Source organism: Lithobates pipiens, unplaced genomic scaffold (assembly GCF_037356315.1).
Source record: "Lithobates pipiens isolate NorthernLeopardFrog02 unplaced genomic scaffold, aLitPip1_a1.2 Scaffold_19, whole genome shotgun sequence".
Taxonomy (NCBI): domain Eukaryota; kingdom Metazoa; phylum Chordata; class Amphibia; order Anura; family Ranidae; genus Lithobates; species Lithobates pipiens.
This window is the reverse complement of record NW_027507764.1, coordinates 234427948-234444554: the sequence shown is the minus strand read 5'-3', so window position 1 is coordinate 234444554 and position 16607 is coordinate 234427948.

Genomic DNA, 16607 nt, shown 5'->3' with positions numbered 1-16607 from the left:
TGGTTAAGGGCCTGGTAGCCCACGTTTATTAGAAGAAAACAAAATATTAGTCCATCCAGTAATCCCACGCAGGGGTCCAAGCTTAAATTAAATACAGCAAAATCAGAACGAAAATGCTAGCCCACCTGGCTACTCTTCAGCAGTACTGCTGCTATAGGTACTTGCCCCGTCCAACAAACTGCTTGGACGCACACAGCTTCCAACCCTTCGACACACAGCACACAGCTCCTTGGACGCACACAGCTTCAAGTCCTTCACACAGCTTTGGACATGCACAGCTTCAAGCAGCAAGCTGCTCACACACCACCATCCTACACAAATCCCCTCGTTATATGGGCTGTGTGCAGCTGGGCACACACCCTGCTCGCTAGCCTCAAGACCCGGACACAGGGTTGGAGATCCCGTCCCACCCATAACTTTCAGGGATCTCCAAACTACAGAATCCCATCTGGAGCTAGCAAAACCTGGAGAAAACTGACAGAGCAGTTTTCTCCATTTAAACTCTACACTCTGTAGTCCTGCAGTCCGCAGATATGCAAACTCTGTGTCTCCTTTACCTCTAATTTCATAGGGACAGAGCCTCACTCTGTCACACCCACTTGGTTGATCCATTCCTTGAGCGTGGGAGGGTTAACTGCCGTCCATCGCCAAAGGATGATCAACCGAGCCTGAAAAAGGGCTCTTGCAATAGCTGGTTTAGAGTTATCCTCAAGGGGGAGATCGTCCAGAATGCCCAGTATGCATGGCCTGGGGGTCTTTCGGGATATTAACTGAAAAGGCCTTATTAAAAGTGTTCAGGACCCCTGTCCAGTATAGGTGAAGCTTGGAGCAACGCCACATCATATAGATTAAGTCTCCATGGTCTCTAGCACACCGAGAGAAGTCAGATTCTGATCTCACCCCAATTTTAAACAGCCTTGCGGGCATATAATGCACCCTCAAGATGATGTACAGCTAGTATGGGTGTTGCACTACATTGAGGGAGGACATTTGGACAGCTTGGAGGATCTCTTCCCACTCTTCTTCCTCAAACGTATCCACATCATTTTCCCACTTGCTCACTGCCCCCAAAGGGAATAATGCCAGGAATACCGACAATAGCATTGAATAACAGCTGGAAATAAAGGCTTTGAAACAGGATCCCTCTCCCATATAATGATATATGGGAGTTAGGGATAGCACCAACGGAATCCTGCTGGATTGAGCTCTAACAGCATGTTGGAGCTGCATATGGTAAAAGTACATCATATGCGGGCATTGAAATTGCTCCTGCATATCAGAGAAAGAGCTCAGTTTACTTCCTGCAAAAATTTACTTCAGGTGCGTGACTCTGTGTTTCCTCCACTGAGCCCCACATGTCAATGAATGCAGTTCAGTATAGTATTCATTGTCCCAAATTGGACTATATTTAGTAAAACCTTCGATGGCCTGTAAGTGTCTAGCTTTGTTCCATATTTTTTGGATCAGGGCAAATGTGTGGAACCTCTTATTAGATTTCTTATAGACTAAGGCCTCTAATCCCTCTGCTATGTCATCAACCCCCGCTACTTGGCACATAAGAGCCTTGATAGGGTCTTTTTCAGAGTTTCCCTCCTCCTCCCTTTGCATGGCCCGTGAAATATGTTGTAGTTGGGCTGCTAAATAGTAAATCCAGGCCTCCCACATCTTTGGGTTTCTGCAATTGTTCCAGTTTTGGGGGTTTGTCATGCCATAGGAAGGACCTAAAGATGGAGTTGATAATACAAAATATTTTAAGGGGAACCACCATTGGGGTATTATGTAAAATATAGAGAAGTTGGAACACAAAAATCATTTTTATGAGGTTTACTTTACGTACCAAAGACATTTTTCATCTCGACCTCACTTTGATTCTATCACGAATGCGACTTAGCAGGGGTGACAAATTGAGGGAGATATAATCCCGTGTCTCAGGGGTGACATATATTCCCAGATATTTAAATCTCGAGGTCACTGGCACATTGAGTAATGTGGGACCCCGGCTGTCAGTCCCGCATCTATTAGCATTAATGAGGATTTGGTCCAGGTAATCACAAGGCCAGAGTATACCCCAAATTTCTCTAGGACCAACATCACTGTTCTCAGGGAGTCAGCGGTGTCTCCCAGGAGTAGCATAGTGTCGTCGGCATAGAGCATATGTTTTTCGCAAAGTCTCCCATACTTGAAACCACTGATCGATGGATTAGACCTGATCAAGGCAGCCATGGGCTCAATCACGACGGCAAAGGGTAATGGCGACAATGGACATCCCTGTCGGGTACCCCTGTGGAGATGAAAAGGTAAGGAGATGTGGTCTGTCTCTCTTATAACTACCTTTGGGGAGCTATACAACAAACGGACCCAGGACAAAAATGTGTCCCCAAAGCCAAACTTACCCATAACTGCCCAGAGGTATTGACAATCTATACTGTCAAGAACCTTATGGGCATCCAATGACAGTAGTGCCCTGTCACCCGCATTATCCGGCTGAGCTGGCAAATTAAGATAAAGTCTACTGAGATTTATGGAAGTAGATTTTTGGGGGATGAATCCAGACTGGTCTGTGTAAATGATAGAGCAGATAACCTTGTTGAGTCTCAAGGCTAAGATTTTAATATCACTTTGCAAGAGAGATATTGGTCTATAGGAACCCGAATCTAGCGGGTCCTTAACCAGTTTAAGTATAAGCACAATATTGGCCCTTGTCATGGATACTCACAGACACTAATGGTCCCTGGCTGAATTAAGTGCTACAAGTAGATGAGGTAGAATGGGTCCCCCATATTGATTATAAATTTCTATCGGGGGGCCATCATTCCCCAGGGCCTTGGAATTAGGGGAGAGGCTAATCACCTCCTGAAATTCCTCTATTTTAATGGGAGCGTCCAAAAGTGCTCTTTAGGATGTGGAGAGGCTGGGCAAGTCAATGGCCTGTAGGTAGTTCTGCAATCCTGCCTCTGAGTAGCCTGCACAAGACTAATAGAGATCTGAATAATACTCTACCACCTCCTGAATGATTTGAGTAGGAGTGTTCACCATCCTTCCCTGTTTGGTGCCAGAGCACCTATAGAGGGGGAGGTCTGGGAAGACTTCCCAATTTTTGCAAGTAGATATCCTCGTAAAAAGCGAGTCTATTTATATCAGCTGCTGAGGTGGTAATACAATCAACCGCCTCTTGTGCGGCCAGCCAGGCCTCCCTATTAGAATCAATGGGGCTACCAATAAACTGTGCCTCAAGCCGACTCACCAACCGCTCAGCCTGCTCGTTTTAAGTTTAATACCTGTGACTTCAGTTAGAAGGATACCTCTCAGAAATGCATTAAAGGCATCCCAAGCTGTATTCAGATTGGGGTGATCCACATGATGGAGGGAAATAACCAAAAAAACATTGAGTTTCCAAGGGGCCCTCGGCAGGGTCGTGTCAGGTTTAGCATTAAAATATACCAATAGGGGAGAGTGATCTGAGATAACCCTGACTAGATATATGTCATGTAAGAAGCGGGATGTTTGGGGTGTACATAAGCAGAGATCAATCCTAGAGAGGGAGAGATGCATCTTAGAAAAGCAGGAGAATGATAGACAAAGAGGGGGGTGTAGTCTGATGCCGATGTGAGTGGGCGGCTATAGCTCACCTGGTATTCTTCCATCCTGCAGACCGATCTTGCTAAGAGCATCTGTGCTTTGTGCACTTTTTTGCACATTCAACACTTTATGCACTTTGTAAAACTGCATGTTTATTTTGCACAAATTTTGGACATTAATGTATATGGACCACTGAATGATACTTGCGCCCTTTTCTCCCACACGGAGACATACAATGTGAAAAAGTGGAGTGATTGAGTAGCATTGTGATTTAATATTTCACATATATACACTACTAGTTTTAGAATTATTTAGAATTATTTTTACTTAATTCATTCTGATATAGTGCACTTTCATCAGAGCCTTCAAAACACTGGCCATTCTCCTGGAGCATGTACCCAACACTGTGCTCAAATAGTTTGGGGGACTCCTCAGGAGGACATGGTGGGTCTAGGGAAGGAGTGACTGATGATGACATTGAGACGAGGGAAGAGGATGCGTTGGCAGCTGCTTTGCCAGTACCCCGAGCCTGGGTGACAGAAGATGAGGAGGATGAAGAGGGCTTGGTCATCCACTCTACCAAGTCTTTGGCATGATGTGGCTCAACGCGTCCAGCTGCCGAAAATAAGGACAAGCGTGTCCCATGGCCACATGCTGATGACGATGCACCTATACTGTGCTGAGCTGGAGGCACACAACACCCACTAACTCCTGCAGATGCCTTTAATATAGAACACCAGCAATAAAGGATAGATACAGGTACATACTGTGCTGTGCTGGAGGCACACAACACACACTAACTCCTGCAGATGCCTTTATTATAGAACACCAGCAATAAAAGGTAGATAAAGGTGTATACTGTGCTGGAGGCACACAACACCCACTAACTCCTGCAGATGGCTGTATTAGAGAACACCAGCAATAAAGGAGGGTAGATACAGGTGTATGCTGTGCTGTGCTGGAGGCACACAATACCCACTAACTCCTGCAGATACCTTTATTATAGAACACCAGCAATAAAGGGTAGATACAGGTGTATACTGTGCTGTGCTGAAGGCACACAACACCTACTAACTCCTGCAGATGGCTGTATTAGAGAACAACAGCAATAAAGGGTACATACAGGTGTATACTGCGCTGGAGGCACACAACACCCACTAACTCCTGCAGATGGTTGTATTAGAGAACTTCAGCAATAAAGGGTAGATACAGGTGTATATTATGTGGTGCTGGAGGCACACAACACCCACTAACTCCTGCAGATGGCTCTATTAGAGAACAGCAATAAAGGGTAGATACAGGTGTATATTGTGCTGTGCTGGAGGCACACAACACCCACTAACTCCTGCAGATGGCTCTATTAGAGAACAACGATAAAGGGTAGATACAGGTGTATACTGTACTGGAGGCACACAACACCCACTAACTCCTGCAGATGGCTCTATTAGAGAGCAGCAATAAAGGGTAGATACAGGTGTATACTGCGCTGGTGGCACACAACACCCACTAACTCCTGCAGATGGCTGTATTAGAGAACTCCAGCAATAAAGGGTAGATACAGGTGTATACTGCACTGGAGGCACACAACACCCACTAACTCCTGCAGATGACTCTATTAGAGAACAGCAATAAAGGGTAGATACAGGTGTATACTGCGCTGGAGGCACACAACACCCACTAACTCCTGCAGATGGCTCTATTAGAGAACAGCAATAAAGGGTAGATACAGGTGTATACTGCACTGGAGGCACACAACAGCCACTAACTGCTGCAGATGGCTCTATTAGAGAACAGCAATAAAGGGTAGATACAGGTGTATACTGCGCTGGAGGCACACAACAGCCACTAACTCCTGCAGATGGCTCTATTAGAGAACAGCAATAAAGGGTAGATACAGGTGTATACTGCGCTGGAGGCACACAACACCCACTAACTCCTGCAGATGCCTTTAATATAGAACACCAGCAATAAAGGATAGATACAGGTGCATACTGTGCTGTGCTGGAGGCACACAACACACACTAACTCCTGCAGATGCCTTTATTATAGAACACCAGCAATAAAAGGTAGATAAAGGTGTATACTGTGCTGGAGGCACACAACACCCACTAACTCCTGCAGATGGCTGTATTAGAGAACACCAGCAATAAAGGAGGGTAGATACAGGTGTATACTGTGCTGTGCTGGAGGCACACAATACCCACTAACTCCTGCACATACCTTTATTATAGAACACCAGCAATAAAGGGTAGATACAGGTGTATACTGTGCTGTGCTGAAGGCACACAACACCTACCAACTCCTGCAGATGGCTGTATTACAGAACAACAGCAATAAAGGGTAGATACAGGTGTATACTGCGCTGGAGGCACACAACACCCACTAACTCCTGCAGATGGCTGTATTAGAGAACTTCAGCAATAAAGGGTAGATACAGGTGTATATTATGTGGTGCTGGAGGCACACAACACCCACTAACTCCTGCAGATGGCTCTATTAGAGAACAGCAATAAAGGGTAGATACAGGTGTATATTGTGCTGTGTTGGAGGCACACAACACCCACTAACTCCTGCAGATGGCTCTATTAGAGAACAACGATAAAGGGTAGATACAGGTGTATACTGTACTGGAGGCACACAACACCCACTAACTCCTGCAGGTGGCTCTATTAGAGAACAGCAATAAAGGGTAGATACAGGTGTATACTGCGTTGGTGGCACACAACACCCACTAACTCCTGCAGATGGCTGTATTAGAGAACTCCAGCAATAAAGGGTAGATACAGGTGTATATTGTGCTGTGCTGGAGGCACACAACACCCACTAACTCCTGCAGATGGCTCTATTAGAGAACAGAAATAAAGGGTAGATACAGGTGTATACTGCACTGGAAGCACACAACACCCACTAACTCCTGCAGATGACTCTATTGGAGAACAGCAATAAAGGGTAGATACAGGTGTATACTGCACTGGAGGCACACAACACCCACTAACTCCTGCAGATGGCTCTATTAGAGAACAGCAATAAAGGGTAGATACAGGTGTATACTGCGCTGGAGGCACACAACACCCACTAACTCCTGCAGATGGCTCTATTAGAGAACAGCAATAAAGGGTAGATACAGGTGAATACTGCGCTGGAGGCACACAACAGCCACTAACTCCTGCAGATGGCTCTATTAGAGAACAGCAATAAAGGGTAGATACAGGTGTATACTGCGCTGGAGGCACACAACACCCACTAACTCCTGCAGATGGCTCTATTAGAGAACAGCAATAAAGGGTAGATACAGGTGTATACTGCACTGGAGGCACACAACAGCCACTAACTTCTGCAGACACCGGAACACTACACAAGGCCGCCGCGCAGGCAGCCTTATATAGTGTGGGGCGTGTACTAAACACCCTGAGCTATAATTGGCCACAGGCATCCTGCCTGTGGCCAGTTATGTCTCTCCTCACTGCCAGAGCTGTGATTGGCCAAGCATGCGGGGTCACAGTGCATGCTTGGCCAATCATGAGCCAGCAATGCACTGCGATGGCGCAGTGCATTGTGGGCCGTGAGCGCCACATGAATTTGGCGCGAACGGCTCACAGAGTTCTGGCTTCGCCGAACAGGCGAACAGCCGGTGTTTGAGTCGAACATGCTTTTGACTCAAACACCAAGCTCATCCCTAATGGTGATGGACAAATTGATAGTTTCCCTTTAGGAAAAAGATCTGACCAGACCCCATATACCCCCCTATATTGGATATTTAAAGAAACAAGTTTAAAAAGGATATTTGGTGGGAACGCCATCCAGTGGCGCACATTTTCTCATGTTATTCATATATACACTCACTTTCTAGGATCCATCTGGCAGTGGGGAAGGATACTCTGATCCCATTGGTCATAGACATTAGATACGTTGCTAGGGGACTGTCTGACCACACCCCCTTAGCCGTGACATTAGGATTGGGAAAAAGATGGGCAAGGAGAGAATGGAGAGTGAACCCTTTTGGCGGCAGCTAATTATCCCCAAAGAACACGCTAAATAAACTTCAGGACTTTTTAGAACATAACAGAACTGCAGCATCACAGGGAGTGATATGGGACACCCTTAAAACCTTTTTGAGAGGGATCATGATACATTAGATCTACAGGAGGAAGAAGTCCACTAAGGACTGGGAAACAGAAATAAAGGGGAAGAGTCTCTGAAATAGAGAAGTAGAGGATCCATCGACAGAATCTGGCCAGCAGGATTGTGGCACAGAAGTTATATCATACCTTGTTCCTGGAGAAGACAGAGGATAAAAGGTTTTTCTTAAAACAAGCACAGTATGGGGAGGGAGAAAGAACTGGGCACATGTTGGCCCTATTGGTAAGGTCCCAGAGCTCTTCATCCTCCGTCATATTGAAACCTCCGATGGTGGGGTGACTAGTTCGCCAGTATAAATAACAAGGGTCTTTAAAAACTATTACTCTGAGTTGTATAGTTCTAAAGTGGGGGATGTAGGCCGGGAAATAGATTTTTTTTTTTTTTTTTGCTTTGCACGGATGTCAATATATTGGCAAAGGTGCTAGCAAACAGATTGAGCAAAATAATCCATACCATAGTTCACCCCGATCAGTGTGGCTTTATCCTGGGTAGATCAAAAGCACTAAATATCAGGAGATTATTTTTGAATCGACATGTTCCCTCAGGGGAATTGGATACTAGAGCAGTGCTGTCCCTCAACACTGTCAAAGCATTTGACAGTAGACATGTGCATTCGTTTTCGTCTGAATGAATTTTCGTCCAAATTTGGGGTATTTTTGTTATCGTTTTAACAAGCGATAACGAACGTGCAGAATCTAAAACCAAAAGATCCGACATAAACAAATGCTTTATTTTCGTTTTTGTTGTGACAACAGTTCAATATAGATAGGAGATTCGAAATGACGCTGACAATAGCAATCTGTGTCCATTGAACCTGTGGTTAAATGTGCCTAACCTTAGCTCTATTAGTTCAAGATTATTCTACATAGAGAGAAAAGATTTGACATAGAGACAATAGCAAAAAAGGTTGAATGTGCCTAACCTAACTCTATTAGTCCAAGATTATTCGACATAGAGAGAAAAGATTTGACGAAGCAGTCGCTGCGAGCGGACATTTATGGTCAAATGCCCCGCCCATAAGCTATAGAAGAATTCTAATTTTGGTTGACTAGTAATAATAATTAATAAATATAATTATTACTAGTGTCATAGAACATTCAAATTCTACTATAGCTTGTAGGTGGAACATTCAATGTACGATTGCGGTGTCATACAGTTTAGCGGCTCTGTTGAATCTTCTTAGAACATTCGACAGACACCATAAGCCTTCAGTGACAGATTCGACCTTGATTATTTTTTGGGATTTTCGGACGAATGCACTTTTTAGCAAAACAAAATAAATAAAAACTAATTTCGGGAGTAACTAAATAAATTATTTTTTCAGACGAAAATGAAATTCCGAAACAAAATATTTCAGTGTGCACATGTCTATTTGACAGTGTTGAGCATCAGTATCTATGGGAGGCCCTGTCGGCTTTTAATATAGGCCCCATGTTTATAAAATGGGTAAAGCTGCTGTATACGGCCCCAAAGGCAAAAGTGAGAATTAATGAATGTTTTCCACTTACCCGGGGGACAAGGCAGGGGTGTCCTTTATCGCCCCTGCTCTTTGCCCTAGTGGTGGAACCACTGGCTATAGCTATTAGAACAACGGGAGCTATTAGAAGCTTTTTAGAAGAGGGAGGAATGAAGAAAAGATCTCTCTGTTTGCAGATGATATACTTTTGTTTTTGGGAGACATGGGACAATCATTGGCAGGTGTTTGGTGTAAGATGTGGCATGTGGAGGAGCCTCCCTTTATCAGTGGTCAGCCGGTGTAGTCTTATTAAAATGATATGGTTGCCTCAACTCCTGTATATCTTTCATAATTCTCCAATATGGATTCCTGGAGTGTGGTTTAAGAAAATAGAGGGCCTCTTTAGAGATTTAACTTGGAGGAAAGGGAAAGCCAGAATCTGCTTGAGGGTGCTGCAGCTGCCAAGGGATAGAGGAGGGTTGGCTGTACCGCATCCCTGGAGCTACTTCCTGGCTGCTCAACTCCAGCAGGTGGGGGGCTGAGAAGTATGTAACTCTGTTACTAATTATCATTCACATGCATGATTAGCCTGTATCCCGCATGCATCCCTGATAGAGGCAGAGTAACTGAAAGGAGAAAACCAGCATCCTTAAGAAAGGGTTTGGCTAATTTTTCAAACTGGAAGCACAAGGGAGTGGTTAGATTGTCACAGTTACAGTGGTGTGAAAACGTGTTTGCCCCCTTCCTCATTTCCTGTTCCTTTGCATGTTTGTCACACTTAAGTGTTTCGGAACATCAAACCAATTTAAACAATAGTCAAGGACAACACAAGTAAACACAAAATGCAATTTGTAAATGAAGGTGTTTATTATTAAAGGTGAAAAAAAATCCAAACCATCATGGCCCTGTGTGAAAAAGTGATTGCCCCCCTTGTTAAAACATACTATAACTGTGGTTGTCCACACCTGAGTTCAATTTCTCTAGCCACACCCAGGCCTGATTATTGCCACACCTGTTCACAATCAAGGCATCACTTAAATAGGAGCTGCTTGACACAGTAAGGTCCACCAGAAGATCCTTAAAAGCTACACATCATGCCGAGACCCAAAGAAATTCAGGAACAATTCAGAAAGAAAGTAATTGAGATCTATCAGTCTGGAAAGGGTTATAAAGCCATTTCCAAAGCTTTGGGAATCCAGCGAACCACAGTGAGAGCCATTATCCACAAATGGCGAAGACATGGAACAGTGGTGAACCTTCCCAGGAGTGGCCGGCCGCCCAAAATTACCCCAAGAGCGCAGCGACGACTCATCCAAGAGGTCACAAAAGACCCCACAACAACGTCCAAGGAACTGCAGGCCTCACTTGCCTCAGTTAAGGTCAGCGTTCATGCCTCCACCATCAGGAAAAGACTGGGCAAAAATGGCCTGCATGGCAGAGTTCCAAGGAGAAAACCACTGCTGAGCAAAAAGAACATCAAAGCTCGTCTCAATTTCTCCACAACACATCTTGATGATCCCAAAGACCGATGAGACAAAAGTGGAACTCTTTGGAAGGTGTGTGTCCAAGTATATCTAGCGTAGAAGGAACACTGCATTTCATAAAAAGAACATTATACCAACAGTAAAATATGGTGGTGGTAGTGTGATGGTCTGGGGCTGTTTTGCTGCTTTAGGACCTGGAAGACTTGCCGTGATAAAAGGAACTATGAATTCTGCTGTCTACCAAGAGATCCTGAAGGAGAATGTCCGACCATCTGTTCGTGTACTCAAGCTGAAACGAACTTGGGTTCTGCAGCAGGACAATGATCCTAAACACACCAGCAAGTCCACCACCGAATGCCTGAAGAAAAACAAAATGAAGACTTTGGAGTGGCCTAGCCAAAGTCCTGACCTGAATCCTATTGAGATGTTGTGGTATGACCTTAAAAAGGCCGTTCATGCTCGAAAACCCTCTAATGTAACTGAATTAGGACAATTCTGCAAAGATGAGTGGGCCAAAATTCCTCCAGGACGCTTTAAAAGCCTCATTGCACGTTATCGCAAACGCTTGGTTGCAGTTGTTGCTGCTAAGGGTGGCCCAACCAGTTATTAGGTTTAGGGGGCAATCACTTTTTCACACAGGGCCATGATGGTTTGGATTTTTTTTCACCTTTAATAAAAACACCTTCATTTACAAATTGCATTTTGTGTTTACTTGTGTTGTCCTTGACTATTGTTTAAATTGGTTTGATGTTCCGAAACACTTAAGTGTGACAAACATGCAAAGGAACAGGAAATGAGGAAGGGGGAAAACACTTTTTCACACCACTGTACATACAGCAGGGGTACTGAAGACTTTCCAGGAATTAAAAGAGGAGTTTGGGCTTCCAAAAATAAACTTCTACCAATACCTGCAGCTGAAACACGTGCTGACATCAGAGTTTAGAAAGGAAATACTGGAATGGAGTAATATGGCTTTATTAGCATCCTTAGTGAATGCTACCTCCTTAAAGGGGTTGTTTTCCAAACTATACTCTAAAAGTATAAAAGTCTAAAAGACTCCCAACTGGCAAGTACAGTAAAATGGGAAGAGGACGTGGGGAAACTCTGAGGGGCAATGGAATGGAATTTTGGCCGTGACAGACCAATTATCTCTTTCTGTGGCCCATAGGCTTACTCAGCTATACATCAGTCATAGGGCTTACTACACACCAAAAAGATTGTTTTTGTCTGAGGGGCGTCGAGATGCACATTGTCACAGATGTGGAGGGGTGATGGGTGACCTAATCCATATACTCTGGAGGTGCCCGAAACTATATAGATATTAGAGAGATGTGGTGCAAATAAATACAATCTTAAGCACAAGCGTATGCCTGGAAGCGGTAACATGCGTACTGGGATATATGGGGCAGAGGATGGGAATGGAACCCACGAAAATAGCAGTTCCGATGTGCCTCTTTCAAGCTAGAAAAGCAAATTACTTGGAAATGGTTAGACCCCAAACCACCATCAATAACGGACTGATAGAGATTGGTCAATAACACAATAAAGAGGCAGAGATTGGCCTATATGAGGAAGAGAAGCAGCAATATATTTGAAAAACATTGGAAGAAAATGTATATCTGATGAAAATGTTATTGTTCTTTGTATAAGAAATGTCTGTTTATTGGAAAAAATCTAAACTAAAGTGGATAAAAAAAAGAGAATCAGAAGAATTGTTTCTGCTGTCGGATGCGGCCTTGCCAGGGATCTATCCATCCCGCCTCCTCCGTGAATTTCCACAATGCCATTCGGGCAATTTTGTGGCAAGTCACTGGAGGGGGATGTTTATCCAGGACAGGGTTTATATAGCAATTAAGGTCACCCACAACAATTAGAGGTAGGCCAGGGTTGCCTAGCTGAAATGCCAGGAGGGTTCTCAATGCCTCTGAGTTAAAAGGAGATGGGACATATAAAGCAGCAAGAATGCATTTTAATTGGTGAACTTTACATAACAGGATCACATACCTCCCCTCAGAATCAGCTTGTCATATAGTTGGAAATCCACCGATCGGTGTACCAGTACACTCACCCCCCTCGAGTGGGAGGTGTGCGTGGAATGGCATGCCCATCCCACCCATGAAAAGTTAACACATGATATCGTCTCTGGAACTAAATGGGTTTCCTGAAGGGCATAAATAGCGGTGAGGTGCTTTCTGAGGACAGAATGGTATGTTTGAGTGGATCCTGGAGACCCCTACATTCCAAGAAAGTATAGGGACAGTGTTCATCTAGAAGCAATAAAGTATCTGCAATAGGGTAAAAAGATCCCCAGGTCTTTCGTGCCTGGGACAATGCATGTTCCTGCTCAGCCGAGCATAATATACCTGGGTGTACAGCAGTATGTGGTTCACAGAGCATTGGGTAAGTGTCAAGGCACAATTTTACAGTGAATACACAGTGGCTGGAAGTGAGGTCAAAATTTTTGGAATCATAGCAGCATCTTGGTTGAACTGTGAAGAAAAATAGTGAACTAAGAACTGTAGAGTCACCATCACTGTGTAACTGAAGAAACATTCGCTAATCAGTTGGTTGACAACCGAAAGTAAACAAACTAAGAACATAAGGTTGTTTCGAGCAGCCAAACTAGCAAAACTGAAAGGGAATCAACTAGTTATTTCCTGTTAAACTTATGGATTTTGTAAAACATTGCTCACAACGCTGAGGGGAGAAAACAGTTTTGTCTCCTAGCCAAACTGCCGATGTCCTGAAGAAAAACAGGGTAAAGGTAGCTTTCTCTTTGCTCACTCCAACTCTGGGAACAGTGGAAGGCATCGTCAGTCTTCCTCTGCCGCAGCCCTCATGGTCTAGCGAATAACATTTTCCTTGGCATCAATCCATGCAGATGCATCTGCCGCAGATTAAAAAAAGGATGCTTGGCCTCTAACAGTAATGCGGAGTCGTGCCGGATACACTATGGCATATGTAGATTGGCGTTGTTGAAGCCTTTTTTTAACATCAGCAAATCTCGTTCTGCGGAGCTGTACTTCTGCAGAGTAGTCAGGGTAGAAAGAAATGCGTGCAACATTAAAGTGTTGCGCAGTTCCCTTCCTTGGCGAAATATAATTTCCTTGTCTTTATAATTAAGAGGTCTGGCTAGGAGTACCCGAGGTGGATGGCCTGGCGGGAGAGACCTGGGTGGCATTCTGTGCGCCTGTTTCACAGAATACAAGGTAAACACCTCCCTGCCAAAGACCTTGAGCAGCCGAATTTCAACAAATTCTGTAGGGTCACTGACCTCCATCTTCTCTGGGAGCCCCACTATACGTACACTGTTCCTCCTAAGATGGTTCTCAATATCATCTGACCTATGCTTGTTTGCCCTAGTAAGTCTCGCTGTGATCTGAGCGTTTCTGATTAGGGGAGCCAATTTGCCCTCTATGTCACTAATGTGACCCTCTGCAGCAGTGGTGCGCTCTCTAACCTTCTGTATGTCATGGCGGATAAAGCCCAGTTCCTCCTTCATACTGCCGAACTGTTCTTTCAGAGTGTGCACAGAAGCTGTGCAAGTATGTACCACTCTGAGAATGTCTACCAGGGTGGGTTGTGCAGTCTCATCATCTCCCCCTTCCTCCTCCTAAATCTCAGGGAACTGAATTACAAGTGGCAGAGGGATTTTGTGAGAGCTGCTCCCCCGCCAGTGCTGCATGTAATAAAGCAGGGGTGGCCTCCATATCTTCCTCTCCTCTCTGCCCTATAATCCCAGAAAGTTTTTGAGTGTAAAACATGTCCCTGGGGGGATCCTTCCAATTTGACTTGGGAGTTTTAGAAGGCTTACCCACATCCTTTGGCTTGTCAGCTCCACGCGAGCCCCTGGAGAGGGAGGCCGCAGCAGCATGTTGGAATTTGCAAGATCCCCCAGTCTCCGTCTGTTTGCGGGTCTGCATGGCGTCCAAAATGTCCGACAGCAGAAACGGGAGTGTCAGAGGTGGATTCGGCAAGATTGGGGACAGAAATCCTACAGTCTAACAGGTTGGGAGCAGGATCAAAGCAGGATCTAGGACAGGAGCTCTGTGAGACATGTCTCGCATGTCGCTCTTGGCCATGTCCCACACATACATTTGTTAGGCACACAGTTTGCTTGCCGTCCTCATCACCCCTGTCATCCAGCCAGTAACATTAGTACAGTGCCACTGTACAGTATTCTCACTGATCACCATTGGTGTCAATAGAGACACCAGATAGTGTAAGTCATTGTCTCACCCAGTCAGTATTAGTGAGTACCAGTCCCTGATTGCCCGTCACACTATAACTCCCTGATTACTACCATTCAGAGCTGCTGTTATAAATCATGGGGCCCCATACAGCCTTCCTGACAGGGCCCGATCAACCCTGCCTCCACCCCCCGAGGTGCAGTGTAACAGCGGCACTGACTTTATCTGTCTACGGCCCAAAATGATTAAAAGTCCCTCTTTTGCTCCCACCTCCTGGGCCCCTCTGTTGATGCAATACGAACAAGGGAAATGTAATTTATGTGTAGTCTAGTAAAACCAATTTATTCATTTAGGTAGAAATTAATAATAAAGCTGTTAAGCTGGGCCCAGTACAACAGGACCAGATGTACTGCCTTATCAACAACCCTGCTGCCATTACTAGTATAGTGTCTGTCTGAAATAGTATCCTGGTCACAGTCAAAACTATGCTAGTGTCCCCAATAATATAGTGTGCCCAAAAACGCTGTTTCAGCATGATCACCCCCCGATCACTGCCATCATTTGTGTTTTCTGATCACTACCACCTCTGATACATTATCTGCAAAACCACAGTGTTAGCATGATCTCTGCTAGCATTAGCAGTTAACTTTATATCTAGCATGCAAGCAGTCTGATTGCTAGCCAGGAGCTCTTTTTCCCATATTCGCCACTAGCTGGCTCTAAAATTAGTGCCTAAAATGTCAAAATGCCAAATAAAAGCCACATTAGTGAGAAAGCATACAGGATTCTGAGCATGATGGATGAGAGCAAAGGGGAGGCCTCACTGTCAGAGCCAGGCTCAGAATATGAACCTGTAGAAAGCAAATGGCACCCTGGCAGCTAGCTCGGACAATGGTGAAGAGGTCCCTGCTAAAATCAGGCTAACCTGACCCCATGTTGCTGAAGTGGTAAAAAACCGGAGATAGTCTTACCTGTAACTCTGTTTTCAGTAGTCTTCCAGGACAGCCCTTGAGAGATGGAGCTCTTCCCTCCAATTTGGAAACACATTGCCATTTTCTTTTTTTAAGGCAGTCCATGGTCAGACACTCATGAGAATCCAGGACAGAATCTGAAAAACATATAGAACACCACAACCCCCAACAGGTTAAATATTAGGATGGGAACGTGCTGTCCTGGAAGATTACTGGAAACAGAATTACTCCGGTTTTCCCCCCAGTCATCTTCCAGGCCAACTCTTGAGAGGATAACCTAGTACTCACCAGACTAGGGTGGAGAAACCATTTGGAGGACTTTCCTACCAAACACCTGGTCCTGACTGGATATCAGATCCAGTCAATAATGTCAGACTAGTGTGGAGAACTTGGACCAAGTTGCCGCTTGGAAATTTGCGCTGGGGTAGTATCCGCCCATGAAGCTGCTGAAGCACTTGTAGAGTGAGAAGTTGTGGAGGTGTAACCTGCATTACTCTGTAGCACTCTAGCATGGTTGACCTAATCCTCCCTGCTAGGATGTTTTTAGATGCCCGTTTCCCCTTTTGCTTTTCTGAATAGAGAATGAATAGGGCATCTGAGGACCTGAACTCACATGTGACCTCCATTCTTAACAATCACCTCCTGACGCCTAGCAGGTTCAGCTCCTGCTCCTTACTATTGGAAAGTGAATTGCAGAAAGATGGCAGGACTAAATCTTGCAATTTGTGCAAAGCCAAAGCCACTTTTGGAATGAACCCCCGGATCTGTCTGTAGAATTATTCTGTCA